The following is a 7,563-nucleotide window of genomic DNA, read 5'->3' on the forward strand; positions in this document are numbered from 1 at the left end:
TACTTGCAAGATCTAAAACTTTAAAACTCTTCAAAGGAAACATGGGTTTAAATTTTCATAACTTGGCTTTGAGGCAACAGTTTCTTAAATATAATACTCGAAGTATAAGCTAAATAAATAAATACATAAATTGATTAGTTAATAAACTGTACTTCAAAATTAAATATTTGTATATCAACAGACACTATTAAAAGAGTATAAAGGCAAGCTACAGAATGAAAGAAAATATTCATGACTTGTATCTAATAAGACTTTTTTATTTGTCAGATATATCTGTTACACATAAAAAAACTTACTTACTAATGATAACCAGCCTAATCAAAATTAGGCAAAAAAATAAGATATATGTCTTATTTTAAGACAAATAAATGGCCAATAAGCAGATGTAACATTTCTCCACATTAATAGTCATCAAGGAAATGCAAATTAAAACCATAATGAGATACCATTTCACATACCCTAAGATGGCTATTAATAAAAAGGACAGATAATACTCATAACAAATGTTAGAAAGAATGCAAAGAAAATGAAACCCCTGTAGACTCTGTGTGGGTATTTAAAATGCTGCAATGCTGTGGAAAACAGTGATCATTTCTCAATAAATTAAACAGAATTTTCATATGATTCATCCAATTCCATTCCTAGGTATATACCTAAAGTACTCAGAACATAGGTACACACACAAAAAATGCATATTCTAATGTTCATAGCATCATTACTTAAAATAGCCAAAAACTAGGGACAGCCCAAATATCCAAAACCTGGTGAATGGAAAAACAGGATGTGGTGTATCCATACAATGGATTATTATTCAGCCTTAAAAAGGGATAGTTATTAATACCTGCTACATGAATAAACCTTTGAAAGCTTATACTTGTTGAAAGAAGCCAGATACAACAAAATATATATTATATGATTGCATTTATGAAATGCCTAGAACAGGCAAATGTATGGAGACATAAATAAGATTAATGGTTGCCAGAGGATGAGGAGTGGGAAAATTGCTACTGAGTGCTAACAGGTTCATAATTTATTTTTAAATATTGAGAATATTCTGGAATTATATACAGTGTGGGTTGCACAAATTTGAGACTATACCTAAACCACTAAATTTTACACTTTGAAGGGTGGAATTTATGATATGCACATTTTATCTAATTTTTTACAAAGGGACAAACTGCTGACTGTGATTATAATCTTTAAAAACTCATTTACTATTTTATAATAGTAAAATTTATTTTCAAAATTGTATAGACAGAAAAAAAAGAATTTAAGTTCAAAATTACATTCATTAACACAAAGAAGATAGATACAATATAATTCCTAATCAAGTATTTATTCACCTTTACAGAGTTTGCATTACATAAGAGGAAGATACAATTTTTGGAGTCAGATGAACTTTGTTTGTGATTATGGTTTGACACCAGAGCAAGTCGTCTGACATTTCTATTTCTCAATTTCTTCACCTGTAAAATGGAATCCATTTTATTTGAAAAGTTATTTATAGATATGGGGCAATATGCATAATATAATAACAATATGCAATATAGAGTAGGCTCAAACATTAGTTGTTTTTAATATATTTTTATTATTTTGGGTTTGTTATAAAAATATTTTAATAAATGTGCTTTACTAAATTTTTCCTTGATGGATTAAAAACTTTATATTAATTGATTCTAGCCACTTATATTGAATTAGTTCTATAATACAATTGTTTGATACTGACAGACAAAGGGAAATAGGCCATGTTTTCAATTTTATTCTCACAAAATGAAAAGTAATAATATGAGAGGCAATAAAATGTGGTCTGTTTCATATTTGAAGAGGGATACTTTCATACTAATAAACATAAGTGGTTCGGGGCTCAGTGTATACTTCTGAAGTACCCAATTAAAATCTAATAACACTGTGCTGCTTATCTATCCATGAGTTTGCAGAGTGCAAAATTATATCAGATATGTGCTTCTCTACATTAAATGTAGGCATTTGATAATCTAAAATAGCTGATGTAATACTTATTCTAAGTGACCAAATCTGCATTGTACCTTTTTTTTAATAACTAGGGATATGTTTTTCTCAAATACCAGTGATGATTTCTCCAAAATAAATTAGTCAATAAGTAGAGAGCTCAAAGATGACAATAATCCCTTTCTTCTGATTAAGTAGCATTATGAATACGCAATATCTTCACTTGGAGATCATGGGAACTCAAAAGGTCATCAAGAGGTAAAGACAGTTGACAACAGACAGATCTATAAAATTTTATGTGAATGTGGGATTGAGCATTTATTAAGGAGGTGGTTCATACATTCAATAAGACTATGAAAAATCTTGACATACCACGCTATTTCTCACATTAATGGTATGTACTTCCTGAGTCTACAATATATTTTCATGACCATGTTTACCCATATATGAGAAACTGATAACAAACATTTTTCAAAAATTTAAGAATAACTGGAAATATTTTTCTTTCTACATATGCAATATGCATTTCAATTTTCAGGGAAAATTCAGTAGTTATTTAGATTTAATCAAAATTTATAAAGCGTATTAATATTAATCCTTAAATTTTCCACTTGGTAATTCACACATTTTTATTCATAAATAATGTTTTTTTGTGATATGTTTTAAGCTATTATATTCATAATAAATAGACTCATAATACATAACAAAATATTTATAACTTTTTATAGAGTTATGGGTTTCCAAATTTGCAGTCTGTCAAAGGCAGTCTAATGTACATTCCCAGAGGGATTGCTTTAAAGAAAGCTGGATTGCTGGAGAGTTAAGCTTATTAACGGCAATCATTTTTATTCCAAATTAAGCTACACTGTCTTTATTGAAGGATTAACTCATTGCAACTCAGGCATTACCCTCTGTTGGATGGGAAAGCACCGTGTAAAGACATACATGATCAAAAGGCCTGAGGACCTTAAGCATCCCATTCTAATTGAGGCAACTCAGTCAAACTTCCCTCAAAGATGCTGCAGTGTTAATGAGGATGTGGAAAAAAATGGAACTTAGACTGCTACAGAAAGCCACAGACACCCCCACTTGGGTGCTAAATGCAAATGCAGGCTGATCTGCATTGCAGAAAATATGTCTCCAATAGACATCAAAGGAAAGTCATATAAAAGATAAAAATCTCACTCTAAAGCACTTTGACACAAGAAGCTGTATAAATGTTTCCAATTTTTTAAATAGAAAAATTACTAGTAGCTAAAATTCTAAGAAATTAATGTTCAGATGAGGTTGTTTCGATTAAGTTAAACTATCATACTTCTTTGAGGTTGTCTCATGCTACTTTTTATTTTTATGTTTCTGTATGTTTACAAAAATAAATCGTGCAAAATAGACATAGAAAAAAATGTTCTTTGCTTTATTTTGCTCCTCCAGAAATACTGAAAACCTGCTTTAAATAAGTGGCCCACAAAGAACTGCTAAAATGACTGGGTTTGGCGACATGAAAATTCAGCATTAGGACTTAGGAAATAGGATTCCAGGCCTAAAGAAGACTCTATCCACAGGCTGTTCTGAATGTACTTTAGGCAGTAGCTTTCAAAAGAGTCCCAGATAGCTGAATGAAAAATATACTATTCAATCAATGCTATTATATTTTATTTTGGCTCTGCTTTGTTTTGATAATTCATGCTTCCATTTTATCCAAATTGGCTTGTTTCAGAATGGTCTTATTTTTCTAACTTTAACAAGGAAATTCATATTACTGGAATAAAGAGAAAGACAATAGAGGACATATTTTATGTCTATTAAATCATAGTCAAACACAGTAGAAGTAAGTCATTAGTCTTACTTGAGAAATGTTGATTCTTCACAGCAGGGAAGGGTGAACAAACTTATTGACTAGCAAATAAAAAATAGCAAATATTACTAATTTGAAATTTAGGCCCAATTAATTACAAAGCAGATGATCGAATGTTCTCTCTTTCTCTCTCTCCCACCCACATTTACTGTCTTCGTAGATAACTGACATTTAAAATAACATCCTAAGTAGCAATCTCTGGTCATAGTGAAGTAGCAGACAACTCAGAACATTTTAGTAGTATGTCAGTAAGCCCCTAGGGAGATGAAAGTTTATTTAAGCCCAGCTAACTGAGAGAAGAATAGAGCTTAAATAGCAATTTCAAAATTTGTGTTGTAAAATTTAATCCTAGTAGTTTTAATCCAAATGTTATAAAATATAAATTTACATATTATGGAAAATATATGTGGAGAAAGATATAAGGTATTAACATTGAAATAGTTTTCAATCACTACTATTAAATTTGACCAATTTTAATTTTTAAGTGCAGTCTGCATCATTTTAATACTAAAAATTCCATAGCTTTCCACATAGTTTCTTTGAAATTAAAGTCATTAACATTTGAAAAAAAAGAAAAAGAAATCATTGTAACATGGTTTCATCATTTAACTCTGATCAATTTTAGTTTTCACTAGGTTAGGTTTAATATTTTGGTAGGGCTTTGGTATTTTTATTTTGGAGACCTGCAGACAATAGCAAGATACTAAAAATTAAATATCTTTTAACTATATATTTTCTACACAGATTTCAAAGGTCTTGGTGATTTGGTTTTTGAAATCCATTAGATATAAGAAATTCACTCAGTTTTTAGTTGACTGTGATTTCTTGGCAATTGTGAATATTTGGAAAAATCCAATCCTAGGACTGAAGAAGAGTACCCAAGAAAGACCAAACCAAAAATGGGAGACCTTTTTCAAAGTTGGAATTCAGGCGTCCTCACTGGGAAGGAGCGGTTGCCCACTGTATAGCTGCCAGGGTTAGAGCTGCTGCACTGTCACTGGGAAGGCAGAAAACAAACCTCCCAGAGGACAGGGTCCTACACAAAGGGAAGACCACAGGAAGGTGATCAACCGGCCTCCTGCGGATGCAAATTTGAGGCTGAGGGGCCTTGTCTTCCAGGTATGTTACTGGAACAAAATACAACCCAATGTCCTCACACCCGCATTGCTGACCAGCAATGCTGCAATCAGCACCCAAAAGAGAAGTCCCCTTTCCCTGCAGTGTTCAAAGGTTAACACCATGCATGCTCACTGTAAAAGGGAAATACTTGACAGAATTCCGTACATCATTACGGAGAAAGTATTGAAGTGTGAATGTGGTGCTGAGAGGCAATACACTGATTACTGGAACAGCTTTTCTCTTCAGTTATTTTGGGATCAATACTACTGATCAATTGGTCAAGTCTCAAACTTTTTTTAGAAAATTGAAAGTCCTTGGATTCAGGATTAATAATAACTATTGTTCAAAGTGGCCTTGGCTCTGTACCACTGCCAAACTCTGCCAAAAGAAAGTTTGAATCTCTAGTATAGACTTTACAACTGCCATTCCCTCCTGCTACAGTGCTCATTAATTTTTTGTTCTTAAATATTCTGGTGCAAAAAGAAAAAAAAAAGCAACAAAAGCAAATGCTGAAGTTCTTCCTATAAAGCTGGTTTCTTGAATTTCAATTGGTTTCCTTCTTTCCTTATTCATGAATGGTAATTTGACATTTATATCTCTGATGAACCTGCCAACATGCTGGGTAATGGGGACAAAATGATGGGGAATATTACCCTAACCTGACAGCTGTACATTTGTGTATTAGTCTATTTTCATTCTACTAATAAAGACAAACTCAAGACCAGGCAATTTACAAAAAAAAAAAAAAAGAGAGAGAGAGAGGTTTAATTGGACTTAACAATTCCTCATGGTTAAGGAGGCCTCACAATCATGACAGAAGGCAAGGAGGAGCAAGTCACATATTATGTGGATGGCAACAAGCAAAGAGTGCTTGAGCAGAGAAACTCCCATTTTTAAAACCATCAGCTCTCATGAGACCCATTCACTATCACGAGAACAGCATAGGAAAGACCCACCCCCATGATTAAATCATCTCCTCCAGGTCCCTCCCACAACAGGTGGGAATCATGGGAACTACAAGATGAGATTTGGGTGGGGACACAGAGTCAAACCATATCATTCCTCCCATGGCCCCTCCCAAATCTCATGTCTTCATATCTCAAAACCAATCATGCCTTCCCAACAGTCCCCCAAAGTCTTAACTCATTTCAGTATTAACTCAAAATTCCACAGTCCAGAGTCTCATCTGAGACAAGGCAAGTCCCTTCCACCTATGAGCCTGTAAAATCAAAATCAAGTTAGTTACTTCCTAGATACAATGGGGGTGTAGGCAGTGGGTAAATGTAAATATAGCCATTACAAATGGGAGAAATTGGCCATAACAAAGGGGCTACAGGCCCCATTAAAGTCCGAAATCCAGTAAAGCAGTCAAATCTTAAGGTTCTAATATGATCTCCTTTGACTTCATGTCTCACATCCCGGTCACACTGATGCAAGAGGTAGGTTCCCATGGTCTTGGACAGCTCTGCCCCTGTGGCTTTGCAGGGTACAGCCTCCTTCCTGACTGCTTTCATGGGCTGGCATTGGGTGTCTGGCTTTTCCAGGTGCACAGTGCAAGCTGTATGTGGATTTGCTATTCTGGGGTCTGGAGGACTGTGGCCCTCTTTTCACAGCTCCACTAGGTAGTGCCCTAGTAGGGACTCTGTGTGTGGCCACTGACCCCACATTTCCCTTCCACACTGCCTTAGCAGAGGTTCTCCATGAGGGCCCTGCCCCTGCAGCAAACTGCTAGCTGGGCATCCAGTCGTTTCCATACATATTCTGAAAGGCAGAGGTTCCCAAACCTAAATTCTTGACTTCTGTGCACTCACAGGCTCAACACCACATGGAAGCTGCCAAGGCTTGGGTCTTGCACCCTCTGAAGCCATGGCCTGAGCTGTATGTTGGCACCTTTCAGCCACAGCTGTAGCAGCTGGGATGCAGGGCACCAAGTCCTTAAGCTGCACACAGCATGGGGACCCTGGGCCCGGTTCATGAGACTCCTATTTCCTCCTAAGCCTTCAGGCCTGTGATGGGAGGGGCTGCCATGAAGACCTCTGATATGCCCTGGAGACATTTTTCCCATTATCTTGGGGATTAACATTTGGATCCTCATTACTTATGCAAATTTCTGCAGCAGGCTTGAATTTCTCCTCAGAAAATGGGATTTTCATTTATATTGCATTGTCAGGCTACAAATTTTCCAAACTTTCATGCTCTGTTTCCCATTTGAAACTGAATACCTTTAACAGCATCCGAGATATCTCTTGAATGCTTTGCTGCTTACAAATTTCTTCCACCAGATACCCTAAATTATCTTTCTCTAGTTCAAAGTTTCACAGATCTCTAGGGCAGAAGCAAAATGTCACCAGTCTCTTTGCTAAAACATAACAAGTGTCACCTGTGCTCTAGTTCTAACAAGTTTCTAATCTCCATTTGAGACTACCTCAGCCTGGACTTCATAGTCCATATCATTATCAACATTTTGGTCAAAGCCATTCAACAAGTCTCTAGGAAATTTCAAACTTCCCCACATTTTTCTGTATTCTTCTGAACTCTCCAAACTGTTCCAACATCTAACTGTTACCCAGTTCCAAAGTTGCTTCCATACTTTTGGCTATTTTTTCAGTAGCACCCCACCC

This window comes from Colobus angolensis, unplaced genomic scaffold (assembly GCF_000951035.1).
Source record: "Colobus angolensis palliatus isolate OR3802 unplaced genomic scaffold, Cang.pa_1.0 Scaffold72, whole genome shotgun sequence".
NCBI classification, from domain to species: Eukaryota; Metazoa; Chordata; class Mammalia; order Primates; family Cercopithecidae; genus Colobus; species Colobus angolensis.